Genomic DNA, 18,159 nt, shown 5'->3' on the forward strand with positions numbered 1-18,159 from the left:
CAGAGTCAGGTCCTGAACACAGACCAACTGAGATTAAAGTCTCGTTCAAGATATAACCAGATTATAAGAGAGTGTCTCTCATGTTTCTGATTGCCCTTTTTGGGAACTGATTCAAGATAGATATGAGAGAGTTCATTAAGATCAGGGCAGAGTGACACACCCAAAGAAGGCCTTATACTGCTTCTGCTGAGAAGTGCAATATAGTAAAGAACAGAGAGCAGAAATGACTTCTCAGGTCCCATAAGCTCTTGGTCTATTAGCCTATGAAATATAGCAAAAGAAATGACAGACTCGCAGAGCTGCTACAGTGGCATCATTTGTCTGCGTGATTACATGCAATAAAGTCCATAACAATAGTATACACTGATGTTCCACTTGTTTCTGAAGGATTCAGTGTGCCTCTCTGTGTTCCAGGGGTGAGGAAACTACAGTCCAAGGGCCACACTTGAGGACCTAGAGGGCCACATGTGGCCTTGAGGCCATAGGTTCCCCACGCCTGCCTGGTCCTTTCTTGTCCTGTAGATAGCTTGTTTTCCACTTCTTCACTTCTATCAACAGAAACTGATGGGATTAAAGAAATTGTCCCAGTCTCTGCATATGATAAGGAGTTATAGCTGACCATGTCTTGAATCAGTGCATCACTGAAAATATAAAAGATAAACTTAAAAAAAAACAAAACCTGTAGATGCTGAAAGGCACATCTTCCCCACCTGTGGAATACAAATCCATGTCTCAGTGCATTGACCAACCACCTTCCCTCCACTCTAAGGAAAAGAGAACACAAAGATCCTCAGAAAACAGCAGGAATGTTAATTACCTTTGCTTATTGCCACCTTGATAAAATTAAATGCTGTTCAGCAAGGGGAAGGGAGGAATTTTTCAATTATTTTGAAAATTCACAATTCTTAATCACACCATCAAAGTCAAGTTAAGCAGGATTACGGTCTAAATTATGACTGGGAATATCACAGGCTCAAAACCCCTATAAGACGATCTACCGCCCTAGAAAATAATAATAAACTTCTTAACTGGCAGCTGGCTCTTCTATAAAAACCTTGATCCCAATGTGTGTGTGTGTGTGTGTGTGTGAGAGAGAGAGAGAGAGAGAGAGAGAGGGAATAGATAGATGCAATATATGTACCATATATAGAATGTATATGCAATATATGCTGAGTATATAGAATATATGCAATATATATGTTGGATATATAGACTAAATATGCAATATGTGGAATATATGTGTATATTTCACATATACATAGAAATAATTAGTTAGCACTAGTTACTAACTAACATCTTCCCTGAAGTTCTTCATCAAGACAAGTATCCCCAATATACAAAAAATTTACTTATATGGCTTCAGAAAAGGAGGCCCTCTCAGTAGTTTCTCATGAATGCCTTCATGAACATACATAGTTAAGATTAGTATATATATAGTGTTATATATATTATAATGAATTTTATTTGTAACACATATTATATTTGGAATACACGTGTATATTTTTATATATTTGTAATACATATATATGTATTTATCTATGTGTATTACAAATAAAATCCTTTAAGAATCTCACTCTTGAAAGAGAAAATATTCTAAGGATGAAGAATGAGAGGTTTATTGTGGAGTTGGAACTTTTCTTTAAAAAAAATCTGCAACTGTGCTTTACATTAAATGAAACCATTTTGATAAGAATCTGGGCCTTAGGCAATTTGAACCATGGAAAATCAGCTCCCTGAGAGCTCCTGTCAGAGTCTGGTGATGGAGGGATCCCTGTAAATTCTTAATCTGCCCTTTTTCAGGGCCAGAACAATATAGCTCTATAGAAAGGAAGGTCGCGGAGCTGAACCTCCCCAGTAGGTAACCCAGAAAGCAATCAAGCTGAGCTAGCAGGGAGTGGATTCCAGCCGGACTCTGTGGTGAGGGCCTTTTCTCTCCCTCGGCAGGTACCTTACACAAGGGAAGATTCCTGGGACTAGTGGTTTAATTTCTCTGGCTACCGTGCTAATCACACATGTCCCATAATTACTATCTTGCTTTCTTTCTGCCAGACTATCATTCTTCTGTCTTTTAGCTCCACCCAGCAGGCAGACAATGTGGACACAAAAGCTGGGCTGGTTAGCGAGACACCTGATGGAGCCCTGAGCCTGCCTAGCTCTCCCCCATGCACCCTTTTCTCCCACCTCCCCCCTCCCACCTCCACCACCTTCCCTCCAAGAAGTGTTTAATTTGCATTCTTTCCCAGATAAAGCAAAAAAAAAAATAAGGGACTGCTTCATTTGATCAGATTAAATACCTGAGCTGAAAAGCCTGACAAGCTGAGAAGCAAATCTGGTTTCTCAATAAATAGCCACACTTGTTTCACTAGAGCAATGAAACTGGACAAAAATTTGGCCTGGCCAGCATATGGGATGCCCAGGATGTGAATGGCATCACATTAAACTTTTTCATGGATGTTATCCATGGAGAAGACCCTTTGCCCTAAAGGGTCCACCTGGGGTAGTGTTATATAAAGCCCTTTCTCTATTACTGTGTTAACAGTATTAATTATTTAGTAATGCAGAGTAGAAAGCAAATTTGACAGACATGGCTATCATACCATATCATTTTTATCCACCAAGCGCAAGCCGCATCTACCTGTACCACCTTCACTCCTCATCTCAACCATGTATGCACACGAAGGTATTCATGAGAAAATGTTCAGAGGGCCTCATTTTCTGAAGCCCCATTAGTAAATTTTTCTATACTGAGGATGTGTGCCTTGATAAAGAACCCCAGGGAAGGTGTGCTAACTAGTTAAGGGAAAGATTGACTGGTTTTCAAACTAGTAGCATCTGGAGGCATTGTAGGGACTGTTCAGGGGAGCCCTGGAGGTGCAAAGCACCCCATGCCTTGCTATAGTGACCCCATTGGTAAAGTGTTAATTGGCTCTGAAGGGAGCCTCATCTGGTCACTCCAGATGGAGATGCAGATAGATCTCCCTCAACTGAAAACACCATACAAATGCCAAGTCATCTTCCAAGAAGGATGGAGTGGGTGCTCAGTGATAGCAGATTGTCAATATAATTAAAGGTTAAAGAGCAATTGCATGGCCTGCTCTTTCTCCTAAATATTACTATAATAGACAAAGCAAATGGGTTTTCTGTTATAAAAGCAATGCAATTTATTCATTTTATTTAAGGTTTAAAAAATGTTTTTAAATGCCTAGGTCAATAATTCTTGAGAGGTGAGTGTACTATTAAGCACATTTTGTAATTACAAATAGATCATAACACATCATAAAATAGCATGGGTTGTTCTAATATATGTTTTATACTATGCTTTGTGGAACAAAGCTATTGAGATTCAATTGACAAGGAAAAGAAGCATACTTCAGGAAAGTTCATTTACAACGTTAATTCAAATGTCCAAGTGGTACAGTGCAAAAAGAACTGGATTGATACTCAGAGGATGTGGGTTTGAATGTCAGCTCTGGTATAACCTCTCTGGGCTTCAGTTCTTCATCTATAAATTGATATAATTAAATTAGATTGCCTCTAAGATCCCTTCCAGGACAGCTAGGTGGCATAGTGGATAGAGCACTCAGCCTAGAGTTAGAAAGACCTGAGTTCAAATCCAGCCTCCGATGCTTATTAGCTGTGTGACCTTGAGCAAGTCACTTAACCCTGTTTGCCTCAGTTTCCTCTTCTGTAAAATGAGCTGGAGAAGGAAATGGCAAGCCACTCAGTATCTTTGCCAAGAAAGCTCCAAATGGGTTCATAAAGAGTCACACATGACTGAAACAACTGAACAACAAAAGATCCTTCCTAACTCTGAATCTATGATCCTATGATTCTAGATCTGGGGGTGGAAAATGGGTTGCTTTTCATTACTGAAAGTTATTGACTTTGCTATTAGTCTATCATGATTTGTAACTACTGGAAGTTTATAGTATAAGAACTGTGCCCTAGGTCAATCTTTATAGTCACAGAATCACAAGATTTGAGAGTTGGAAAATACCTCACTGGCCATCTAATCCAACTCATATCTGGAATAAATCCCCACTATAACATACCCCACAAATACTTGAAGGCCTCCAAGGAGAGGGAGTAAGAGAGGAACTCCTTTAGTATATTTTCTCTCTGGTTCAAAAGTAAAGAAATTACTCTGGCAATTAAGAGAAAGAATGTTTAGTTCAGTGGTCACTATTTTCACAGGTTTTCCCTACCTTACCAAAGTCTTAGCAGACTTTCTTCTTCAGATACAGTAATGACCATGAACCCCCAGAATATTGTCTTTTGATGCTACTTTATGTTAATACCTCAATGATCTCTCATAACTGAATGAGCATTCCTTCTACTGAAGCAGATCACAACCCCTTTACAACTCATGGGATGGTCAAGAGTTGTTATGATCCCAGAAATTATCTTGTGTCCAACCGGGGGTTGAGTTCCTCTCAACTTACATAGGCTTGTGCTCAGACAGGAGGTATTCAGTCTCCCACTGAAATCACTCTTGATGCCCTTCCTAGATGCAATCCCCACAACCCAACATCCTCTGTAATACCCTCTATTGTTAACAAACTGTCCTTCCTCATCTATTCTTCTCACATTTTTCTGCTTTCTAAAAATCACTCTAACGACATTCTCTTTCTCCAAAAGATCACACCTCCCTTGCTCCCCCTTCCGATGTTAGCTGCTAATTCTGTCATGCTTTCAAAATCCATAGGGCCAAAAGAAAAATTAACCTGCTCCTTGCTCTCTATAGAAAATTGGAGGGCAATACTGTTCTGCTTAATACCCCCTATTCCTTGGAAATGTATCTTATCTGATTGGATCACTCTCTTCCTGATCCTTGTCATTACCACCTACTAATATTCAGGGTGCTTTTTAAATTTTCTCAATGACCTTAACAATGAGATAACTGTCTTTCTCTCCACCCCAGCCACTACCATAATTTTTGGTAATATCTTAAATTCTTGATTTCTTTTTTCTATGTATTTATTTAGTTAATTGCCTATTTCTTCTTTTACCTCTAGCAGTTGGATGGATAGTTTACAATAGTTCAAAATCCTTTCTATTCCTCTCCTACCTTCTGACTTCTTTTGTTTTTTTTTTGTATACCTCTTTCTAAGAATAACTTATTTACATTTTTTTCATTAATTCTCTTTACTTCCTGTCTATTCTGAACTTTTATTTTCTTACTCGTAACCTATAACAATATCCTTGTTTATTCCTCCTTTAAGATTTCTGTGTTTCTTGTGAAGTTGAATCTTCTGAAGTACCTAAGTCTGAGTTTTCTCTTGAAAGTAATGATTGTTATTGTTAATGTTATTGCCTTATGGAATTGCATATAACATAGTTTTATATAATATATATCTTTACAGGCATATCTAATGTGCCTCAGTCTTAAAAATATCAATCCATGAGAGAAGTTCTAGGGATAGAAATACTGTCCCTTGGTATAAATTACTCTATGCCTCAAATTATGGCATTCATTTCTACTGTCCTTCACTCTTTTGATGAATGGTATGACTATTTTCCTTGTCACTCAGGCTCTAAAATCTCAGAGTCATCTTTGACTCTTCCCTCTTCTTCATCCAACACATTTAATAAATTGATAAACCTTGTCAATTTTACTTACATAATACCTTTTCATCTTGACTCATTCTAGTTTAAGCCCTTATTTTCTGTCATCTAGACCAAGGCTGTCCAACCTTAGGTTTTTATTGAAACAATAGACAATATATTTTGATTTGCCATTTTAGTAAGAGCTCTGCAGTAGTTCAGCTTCCTTTACTAAAGCATTTATGTAAATTTCTGTGCTTGTAGGTGGCCCGTGGCTGCATTTTGGACAGCTCTGATCTAGCCCACTTTCCCTCTGTCTAATCTATCTTCCATGTAGCTGCCAAATTAATCATTCTAATGTATAGGTCTCACTCTGCCATGCATCTCTTTAAAAATCTTCCATAGCTACCAATTGTCTCTAGTAGAAAATTCAGAATCATTATTAACCTGGGATTTAAGAACCTTCATAATCTGTTCCAACCTACCTTTTCAGAAATATTTCCTATTACTTCCTTTTATGAATTTGACATTCAAGTCAAACTATCCCCCCAAACTCATCATGATCTCTTTTAGCCTAGTCTTTTTTGGCCTCATCTTTATCTTCTGAAATTTTTTCTTCATTCAACCTCAAGTAAAGATGCTGCTTAATCCAAGAGGCATCTAAGAAAATAATCTCCTGATTTTTTAACAGTCTGTGCAAATCTCTATGCCAGTAAATGAGCATTCATTAAACCAGGAACTGTGCTAAGTGACACTCAAGTTGGCCCTCATCATGATGGACCTTGAATCTTATTTATTCATGTGTACATCACCCTTCCTTGTCTTCCCTTGCTCACAGGTGAGAGGCTGCCTCATTTTTTTTTAATTTTTGTATCTCCAGGGCTATAGTGTCTATCACACAGATGGCCCTGAATAAAATCTGTTAAATTGAATTAAATTTGTATAGATGTCAACTCTCCCTATTAAGTTGAATTCTACCAGGAACCCTGTATACTTAAACTTTCTAACTCCCCCAAGACCTAGCACAGGGCTTTGCACACACTGGTGCTTACTTCCATACCAATAGAGCTGGTATCTCATCAGTGGAGCTGGTACGATACAAAGGGAAAAAGCACTGGGTTTGGAATCAAAAGACTTGGGTTTAAATTCTGTTTTTTTCACTTGTCACCTGTGTGACTTTAGGCTAATCATAACCTTTCTGGGCCTAAGTATCCTCATCTACAAAATGAAGGGGGTGCATTAAATTGCCTCTATGGTCCTTTCTGGCTCTATATGCATGATCTTAAGAAGGGAGGCACTCCATCCACTGGTGTAGATCATAGCCTATTTATAATTTCTCTTATTGGGCAATTCTATACCATGTCTTTCCAAAACTCTCCATAACATAGTTCTACTCAGCACAATAGAGGATTTCCCCCTAGTCCTTTCACACTTATACAGCATTTTATGTTTCTCAAAGAAATACTTTTCTTACAACAACCCTTGGAGTTAGAGTAAGTATTACTATTCCCTTTTAACAGATGATGAAATTGAGGCTCAGAAGACTACAGTATCTTGCGTGGAATCACATGGCTGATAATCATCAGAGTTTGGATTCAAACCTAGATCTTTCCTGACACCAAGTTTAAGACTCTTTCCCAGAATCATGACTAGGGTGAGATGACCAGGACCTTGCTCCATGGAAACAAAATTTAGGATGCACTAAAAGCATATAAACTCTGTGAGCAGCATAGAAACAACTGAACTTAGCATCCACATAGTAAAAAATATGGTATGCTCCTTCCCGAATCCCAGGCTTCACCATCATCCCCAATAATCAATCAACAAGCATTTATTTCGCACCTCCTATGTGTCAGGCACTGTGCTAGGTGCTAGAGATACAAGTATAAAGACTGTAACAAGTCCTATTCACAAAGAGTTTACATTCTAATAGGCAAGGAATATAAAAGTATAGACCAAATAAATATAAGTAATACAGACGTTAGGGAAGAACGATGGCATCTCTGACAGAAATAGAGCAGTTTGGAAGAGTGGTGCAATTGGGGAGGAAGGACAATGAGTTCTATTTTGATCTTGTACCAATAGGAAGGAAACAAGCATTTATTAAGCACCCTTGACATGCCAGGCACTGTGGTAAGCACTTTACAAATATTATGTCATTTCATCATCACAACAAACCTGGAAGGTAGGTGCTATTATGATCCCCATTTGACATTTGAAGAAATTGAGGCAGATAGAAAATTCAGTGACTTGCTCACAGTCACATAGCTAGTAAGTTGTTGGGATCATATTTGAACTCAGGTCTTCCTGATTCCAGGCCCGGCACTCAATCCACTGTACCACCTAGCTGCCAATAAATTTGTGCTATCCCAGAATCTCCCTTCATGGATATCTCAGGGTTCTGCTATCATTCTTCCTTCCCCCCCCCCCCCCACCCAAAGTGTTTTCCTTGATTTTCCTTCATACTCATATCAATTGAATTTGTCTTAAAAAGTTAATTTAAGGGCTCAGTATATTAGTATATTTTAAAAACTTCTGTCAAGGGCCAAAAGTGCTATTTATGGCTCTCCTCTTTCTACCACACCATATTGCACACACATATACACATGCATGTACATATATATACACATACACGCACACTTTTTTTTTTCATTAGCACAACACTTGAACTGTCCACCTGTTGCTCTCCTCTCGTGGTCTATGACTGACTCACCTCCTTTTCTAGTTGTATATGAACTTGATAGCTTTTACATGATTTCCTGTGTGAAAGTCATCCCTGATATTATGCTATAACCTACTTACACACACCATGTGTTGTTCCATTGCCCCTTGGGTCACCTTCAACTTAGATTCGTCTGACATCATGGTGTTGTTATCTGACTTGTAGCCATATGGCATCACCAGGAAAATATTGGAAAAGGTGTTTTAGTGGCACTGAACAGCTTGGGATCATTGAGTTTTGCCTTTTCCCCCACACATTTTAAAACATAGTTCAGTTCAATAATTTAGTTAAACATTTATGAAGCACCTATGGTGCGTTTTATGTCTCATTGGGGAAATTGCACTCTAAGTGCTTCATAAATGTTTAAATGAATTGTTGAGCTGGATGATGTCTTAAAATGCTCAGAGGGAGAAAAAAAGAAAGAGGCAAAGCTCTCTTTTTCTTAAATAATAGGAATGAACAGGAAGACAAAAGGGTAAGTAATGAATAATCTTAGCTAATCTTAAATTTTAGTACAAGTCAGCTGCCTGAGAGACTCCTTATTGAAAAAAGGCCCTCAAAGGTTTTGACAGAGACTGGGTGAAATCATGGACTTCTCACTTGTGTGTTGGCAATTGGGTTTCTTCTGGTTTAACCTAAATTATACAAAAGAATTAAAAATCAATTTTATAATTTAGTGCTAAAAGTGATACAGAGGAAACAAGGAGAAGACATTATAGGGGGTTTATTGGTAGTGTTCACAAGGCAAGCCATCAGCTGCCCTTTGAGTTCTTCCAGAAGTGAGTGCCTAAGGCTTTTGACACCAAAACACTCTAAAGTCACAAATCATCACTTCGGGCTAGGGTGAGTAGAGTACAAAGACCTTTTTGTCCATTTCACCCTAGCAAGTATTCCTTAATCTCTATCTATAAAATTAAACTCACTTTCAACATCCAGCAGAAGAGCTAAAACTAAGAATTCTTCCAATTAGTTTATACTCATTTAGGAGGTAGGAAGATGAGCTCTTAAAAATGAAACACTACCTAGGACCACTCTTTTTAATCACTATTTTTTTCAATTAAAAGCATTTATTTTCTCTCTCTTGCCTCTTCCCCTCAAAGAAAAAAAAACATAATAAATATGCATAGTTAAGCAAAACAAATTCCCACTTTGCCATGTCCAAAAGTATAAAATTCTATATTTATAGAAAGACTTATAAATACACATTTTATATGTGAGGTATATAAAATATGATCAATTTATAACCTAAATATGTAATAATAAGATAGGTCTTATAAATGTGTGATCATATAAATGTATACTTTTACAAATTGAGTCCATCGCTTCTCTTTAAGAATGAGGGTAATATTAGTCAATGCATTGAGCAGAGCTTTTAAGTCTTTACAATGTTGTTTTAACATGTAAATTATTGTTTACTTTGCTCTGTATTACTTTTCATACAAGTCTTCTTAGTTTTTCTAAAACTATCCATTTCTATTATTTCTTTGGCCATTCCCCAATTAGTAGGTATCCCTTAGTTTCTAGCTCTTTGCCACCACAGAAAAGCTACTATAAATATTTTTGTACATTTGGATTCTTCTCTTCTTTCTTTTATTTCTCCAGGGTTTAGGTTTATTAGCAGTATCACTAGATCAAAAGATATGCAAAGACTTAGTAACTTTTGGATCATTGTTCTAAACTGCTATCTAGAATGGCAGGACAAACTGATTATGTGAATACAAATAGCACGATGCTTAACTCTCCATTCAAATAATAGTTTTTAAAAAACAGTTAGTGCTAAGGTTGCGTATAAAATCTCCAGCTAATGGAAAGCTATTGCAAAACCATAGGTAAGACCTATATACTTATCTCCCCTGAGAGATAAGGAGTATAGATGGTAGAGTGGATGGAAAGGTAAGGGAATGAATTTTCTTCATACTTGCACTCTCCTCTCCACTGGTGATGGAATTTATTTCAGGTGAACTGGCTCTAGATAAAAAGCAAGGGTGGATGTGTCATGAAGCATGGGAAGAATGGACTGGAAAATGGCCACAGGAAAAAAGGTTTTCCCTCAAAATATCAGCATCCCAGAGTGAAATTTGGCCCACCCTAGCTAGGACTCAACTAAGTACAATCTTGACCCTAGGAAGAAAGGAGATGAGTAGCCCTACTTTTCAATGGCCAGATTCATGATGCTGTGTCCCAGTCTACCACCTCCTAACCCCTAATGTCTGTCTGGTCCCCTGACTTCTGCTACCAGATCTCCTTGGCATGCCAGACTATTTAGATCTCCCAAAATTTACCTGCAGACAAAAACCCTCTGTTATCTTCCTCCTCACCTCAACATCTATTTGAGAATTGCTCGCTCTAATCCATATTAGTGAACATTCTAGATCTTGGATTGCTTTTATATTCTTGTAGTGAAATCTGTCATTCCTATCTCTTCAGATTTATTTCCTGGATTTGGATCTGCCTCTCTAGGTTCGTACTTCCATATGCTCTTTTCTAAATTTTGCCTCTGGGCAAAATTACACATCAGGTTGCTAGAAGCCTTACTTGCTCAAGGAAACATCAGGAAGCAAATTGTCATAAGTCAAATGCTTCCAATTCTATTATAGTCTATTACAGTTGTTAACCTTTTATGGTGATATAGTATTATGAAGATAATTATTGTACTGGGATGAAACTGAGTGTGATGTCTTAGAGAATAGAGAGGCATTTAACATTCACTGCTCCTAGAAAAAATGAATCCTGTCTAGTGGACCTCTTAAGTTCTTGTGTTTAATGTTTTATAACATTCTCTCTCATCCATTGTTGTGACTTGTGATTTTTTTTTGTGGCTGTTAGGGTACCTAATCACTAGAAGTCAATCCCTTGCTCAGTTTTAATTTGTCATTTCTAATATGTGAGGCTCTTGAAGGTAGAGACTGTTTAGTTTTTGTCCTATAACCCTAGTGCCTGGCACAATGATTGGCACATTGGTGTATAGTAAGTGCTTTATAAAGACAGACAATAAATGTTTACTAATTGATTGATTGATAGCTTATCCAGCAGCTGGCACACTGAACTGCCCATAGTAGGTACTAAATGAATGTATGTATGTCTTTTTGATTAATATATGCTGTGATATAGGAAACTGGGTAACCAAGTCAGAGTTATTTACAATTAGAATAAGAAGGTTCTACAGGTTTCTGGTGTGTAACATATATGAACTTTGGTGCCTGGGTATATTCTAGGTTGCTCAGAGGACATTTTTGTTTGCTAATGTGTTCTCAGTAGGTTCACCAGAGAATGGAAATGATCCTATACCTGATGCCCGGGTCTCAAATATTAAAACTAACGTCAAATAAATCCTTTCATAACTCAGTTATAGAACATATAAGCAAACAAAAATGTCCTCTGAGCAACCTAGAATATACTCAGGCACTAAAGTTCATATATGTTACATACTTTCTTTGCACTTTGCACTTAGCTGGGCTAATTCTCAGGCAGCCTACCTTCCAGGATCATAATCTTAGTCTTCCCAACTTTGTAGGGCCTGCCAGAACTTGCACTCTTCTGATAGTACCTTCAAGAATCCATTGTCACCTCCACAGCAGTTACAGTGGGGAGTGAAGCTAAAGAAAGGTAGGGAGGAATGAGACAGAGAACATAAGCAAATCTCTTCTAGATAGGTTTATCCATTCAAATGAGTTCAGTTATCACAATAATAGCTCACATAATAATAATTAAAAATAATAGCTTTACATAGTGCTTTAATATTTAGATATTACATAGCTCTTTAAATTTAATACCAATAATAGCTGCAGATAGTGCTTTAATGTTTGCAAAGTGCTTTACAAATGTTATCTCAATTGATTCTCACAACAATCTCAGGATTGCTATTATGATTCACCTTTTTATAGATAAGGAAACTGAGGGAGACAGAGGTTCAGTAACTTGCTTAGGATCACACAGCTAGTAAATATCTGAAACAGGATTGAATTCGGGTCTTCCTGACTCCAGGTTCAGCACTTTATACACTGTGCCACCTATATGCATAGCATTATAATGCTACAAATTATTTTCCTCACAACAACCCCAGGAGGAAGACCACTGGAGCTTTATTATTGCCATTTTATAGCTGAAAAAACTGAGGCTCAGAAAGGCTAAATGAGCGACTCCTTTCTAAATAACTTTCAAAGTATTTGTATTTGTATAGTGCTTTATAAGCTTTATATACAAACGCTGGTTTTATTATTATTATTAGCAGTAGTAGTAGTAGTATTACACAATTAGTGTAAGAAATGAGTAGACAAGATTGAAACCCTAATCTCTTATCTCCAAGAACACTGAACTTTCCACTAAACTACAGAAACTCCCCTCCCAAACAACTATGTAATGAATGTAAAGTCTTTGCTGGTTGGGCTTCCCTCCTTCTTTACACTTATTTCCCTGGAGGCTGGCACAGTGTTGTGCACATAGTAGATGCAAATCATACAATATCGTTAAGACAAACAACTTTGCAAAATTTAAGAATTCTGGCCCATAAAATGACCTAATGTGATTCCAGAGGACCAATGATGAAACTCACTCTTCACCTTCTCACAGAGGCGTGATGGACCCAAAGTGTAGAATGAGACATATTACATATATATGTATGTATACACACACATATACATATACATACACATATACATATACATACACATATATACATATACATACACACATATACATATACATACACACATATACATATACATACACACATATACATATACATACACACATATACATACACATACACATACACATACACATACACAGGTCATAGCCAATGGGGAATGACCATTGTGTCAATGCTACAGGAAGAGCAGAGAATCTGAAGGAACTATTCCCTGGCTCTAGAAAAGGAAAATGAAATTATCACCCACTCCTTACTTAATCCTGGCACTGTTCTAGGTACCACAGATATAAAAGGGTAGAAGAAATATTGTTCCTCAAGAAGCTTAAAGTCTAATTTAGGAGACAACACACAAGCAGAAAGCAGTACGCGTTCACACACATACACACACACTACACCACTACTACTGGGTACAGCTTATAAATTACAATGATTTATAAATTGCTAACTTTCCAGCAAATTTTAAATCCAAATAGTAATTTATCATTGCTATGGAGGCAAAACAGTCCTTAGAGATCACCTGGTATCGGGGTTCTTAAGCATTTCTGATTCATGGACCTGCTTGGCAATCTAGTAATGCCTAGGGACTTCTCCTCAGAATAATGTTTTTAAAATGGATAAAATAAAATTCAGGAAAGCAATTATAATGAAATAGTTGTCAAAATATATTTTTCAAAAACAGGTTCACAGACCTCAGGTTAAGAATCCCTGAATTTGAGGTCCAGAGATATTTTCTAACAATCTCTGGGTCATCTTGGTAATAAGTAAGAAAGCTACAATTCAGATCCAATTCCTCCTACTTCTTTCCACTGTACCAAATTACCTCTATCAGTTTATTCTACTGGCAAACAGTGGCAGTGTTGGCCAGCTTTCTTCATGCTCTCATAGATAAGCATTTTAAGTCTCTCAATTATCTAAGTTGCAGTGGACTACCAAGAAATTTATTTGAATAGCCTTAGAGGGAAATAAATGAACTTTAGTGAATTTACTTATTCTGCTTTAATTTGACCTGTTGAAAACCAGTGTGGCTGAACTCTAACTATCCCATGTGACCAAATTTTGCAGTAAGATCCTACTATCTCATTTAACCATGGATTAGATCCCTTCATAAATACAAGAGGGCTCTGAAACATTTTCTAAACATGAAAAGAAAAATGGCTCCAGGCTCTAGCCAGCCCCCAAAACCACAGCATAAGTAATCAGAATGTATATAAACAAAACAAATTCAAGGAAAAAGTTTGTTTAAATCTAAGTTGTATTAAAAAAAAGTGGATTGTATCCAAAATGGGCAGTGTGTAAAGATATTGTTGATAACTGATACCATTTGAAGACCTTTACTTTCAGCTATAATATTTTATTAAATATGTAAATCTCTGTCTAAGAAACATTTCTTGGATACTTCTGGCTTTAAATTCTATGAGCCTTAGTCTTCACTTTAGGGATTTGTTATAGCATCTGTATAAGGTTTATTAAAAATATATTCTGTGTGTGGTTTACTAATGTAAATCACAGCCCCTTTATGACTTAGTAAATTGTCTTTGAGACTTGCTGTGACTGAAAAAAAACTCATCACCTGGAAGCTAATCTTAGCTCTTTCAAGCTTAGCTAGGTTGGCCTTCAGATAAAGCCAATGATACTTCAGGAACCCCAACAGAGATCTGTAATAAAGTTAAGAAAAATTCTGCCCTCAGAATGGGAGACCAACACACAAAACACAAATGTATGAAGTATTTGACATTCTCTATTAAATTCCCACTGACACCTCAAACTGCTGTGGTGGTGACAATGGATTCTTGAAGCCTCTATCAGAAGAGCACAAGTTCTGGCAGGTCCTACAAAGTTGGAAAGACTAAGATTATGATTCTGGAAGGTAGGCTGCCTGAGAATTAGCCCAGCTAAGCGCAAAGTGCAAAGAAAGGAATGTAAAAGATTTCCATTTTAAAAGAAAGCAATTTAAAACTATTTCCATCAAAAATTAAATTGAAGGTTTTTTTTTCTGTTTAAAGGAGTGAATTCCAGCTAATTTATCATCATAAACATCATTATAAAGCAAGTTTCCTGGCCATTAATTTTTCTTCACCCATGATTCATTGGTAATATGTAATAATATATAATATAATGTAATGTAATATAATAATATCATTAATATAATTAATATATAATATAATATAAATTCATTAATCTCAAGCATAGTAGAGTATTAATCTGTATCAATGGGGGAAAATCATAAATCTTTCAAGTTAGCCTCTAGATTCATAGAATCTAGAGTCGATGATCAAATATAACCTTTCTCCTCAAAAAATGTAACTTCCACTGTAACATAACCAATGTGTTAATTCAGTATCTATTTGAAAATTTATTTCAAAAAAAGGAAATTTATTATCTCCTGAAGTAGCCCATCCTACTTTACAATAATAGTAAGTGATACAAAGGTTTTCCCTACATCAAATATACATTTCCTTTTTTGCAGCTTACAATCATTGTTCTTGGTTTTATGTTCTAAGGACAAATATCACAAGTCTTTTCCCTTTCCTACAAAACAGACATTATCAACTTCACCTCCCCATCCCTAGTCATGAACTTAGAGCACCTCCACTGGAAACTCTCCAGCACATCAATCTCCTCCTTAAACATGGTGCCTAGAACTGAACACAATATTCCAAATGTGATCCGACCACAAAAACTTTAGAATTTAGAGCTTGGCCCCAACAGCTATAATTGGATTTTTTGTTAGGTTTACTGAAAAATGAATTAAGTTTTCTTATAAAGCTAATAACTTAATTCTCCCAGTAAAACCCAGGGGACACTTGGTTTATGAGCATCCAAAATAATTACAACAAAGTCTGTCCATTAAGACATATTCTTCATCCAAAGGACACATTCTCATACCCTTAGTTGTTGCCTATTTATTCATATTAAATTGAACAGTTTTAGTAGTTTGTTAATAAATTAAAAAGGGTAGGGGAAGAACATATTGTTGATTGCTATAGGAAGTCATGTTGACATCTGCAAGAAGCCACAAGGAGGTATAAAACAGAAGAAAAAACCACAAAAGATATGAAAATTCAAAAAAGCCAAACAAATATTCTAGAGTCACTCAAAATAGTAGATAGGTGACATGCTCTCCGAAATATCACTGTATATGACACAATATGATTCAAGTTTATAGCAATAGCTCAGACTAAGAAAAGATTAAATTATGTTCCGTGTACTCATTACAAGGCAGAGAAATGGTATTTTAGAAAAGAATGTAAAAGATTTCCATTTTAAAATATTTCCATTTCCATTTAAAAGAAGGCAATTTAAAAATATCTCCATCAAAAACTAAAATTGAAGTCATTTTTCTATTTAAAGAAGTGAATTCCAGCTAATTAAAAAACCCTGGGTGATTCCATCCCTTATTGATGTTGGACAAATGGAGTCAGACCATAATATAAATGTTGAATTTATCTAAATCTAAAACAGTTAGGTAGTTTGGTCAATTCCATCAAAAACCAGATGATTTTATTATTGTTCTGTAAGAAATTATGAAAATGAAGACCACAGACAGAAATACTATATAAACTGATGCAAGGAGAAGAAAGCAAAACCGGGACAACAATATTGACAATGACCACAACAATGCAAATGGAAACAACAGCAACAAAGCAAATGAAAATTAATGTTGTAAAATTATAATGACCAATTCTGGCCCCAAAGAAAAGACATGAGAAGCCACATTCCTTCTTTCTTTGAAGACATGGGGGAAACATCTTTTTTTTCCAGGAACTACTAGAAAGTTATCACTTTGACCAAAGAAGTGGACTCAAATCTACCTCATACACTTACTAGCTATGTGAATATGGATCAAATGCTTTACTTTTCAAAGCCTTAGTTTCTTCCTCTGTTAAACAAGAATAATAATACTCATGTTACCCATAACCCAGTGTCCTAAGTTCTAGATTTTCATGGACCAGGATGGATCTTAGGGGCTACCCTAAAAGATAAATGACACATTTTAGCTCATTATGCCTCCATTCAAAGTTTCATCTGATAATTCTCTGATATTCTTGTCTAGGTTTCAAGATTTCATATTAGCATTTAAGGTAAGAAATCCCTTTATCAGGCATAGGAAAGCCTTTATTTATACCACATATAATACAAGAAAGTACAAGGTATTCACAGGGGCCTATAAAATTCATAAAGAAATATAGAAAATTCATAAAGGATTCATGATGGCCTTTAACAATCAGCACTATTCTCCTCTCTGGTGGTTTCCACTTTCCTCCAGAGTCTTAGCACTGCCCTGTGGCTTTGGATTCCACTTAAAGGGAACTTTACTTCAACTTGGCAATGGAACATTTTGGTATGTCCTACTTTTCCACAGGGATGCATGCATCCATGTCACTGCATATTCATGGCATCACCCTCAGATTTAGACTCCACCGTGACTCTATACTTGAGCCTTCTACAAAGTAATCCTGGCATTCAGATGAATTCTTCTTTCAACCCCATACACACCCTAATATTCAACTTTATTATTTTACTGAGCAGTTAGATATCACCAGAAGAAAAACACGCTTAGAGCTGCTAGACAGTCAATATCCTGACACTTCATTGAGTCCCACTTTCATTCCACAGAGACCTGGGAACTTAGAATCCCCTCCAAGGAAAACACACTTAGGACTGTAAGACAGGAAATCATCCTTCCCTTCATACCTACACTAACTAAATACAAGGGTTGGGATCCATTGATTATCATATCTACTTAAAAGTAATAATCTTTATTAGGTAATAACACTTCTTGATTTAATTAATCAATCAGAGCTGAATGTGAACAGGGACAATACTCCTTCTAGAATCAAGTGAAGCAATTGTGTGAGAGACTTGATAATGTGTAAGAAATGTGTATCAAAAGATACAAAACATTTGCATTTCAGAACAGAAGTTAAATATTCTGAGAATAGGAGTTAGAGGTTCTGAGGAGAGGGAAGAGCTGAGCCAAGAACCAGAAACCATGGGGCAATCAGGAAAAAGAGAACTATAAGATAGAACTGATCTATGGCAGAGAAGGGAAAGGAGAACCATTGGCTCTACAGACATCTCAGAGCAGAACACTCAGGCTGACCACCATTGTACCCATCTATTCAAAGACTAAGGAAAGTCACAAGAAAGTCTGTTCTTTCCCCCACTTTACCCTCCCAGCGTATGCCTGCCCACAGATACTATAATATAATATGCTGTTTCGTTGCCCAAGTGTTTCCAGTTA

This window comes from Trichosurus vulpecula, chromosome 7, assembly GCF_011100635.1.
Source record: "Trichosurus vulpecula isolate mTriVul1 chromosome 7, mTriVul1.pri, whole genome shotgun sequence".
NCBI lineage: Eukaryota > Metazoa > Chordata > Mammalia > Diprotodontia > Phalangeridae > Trichosurus > Trichosurus vulpecula.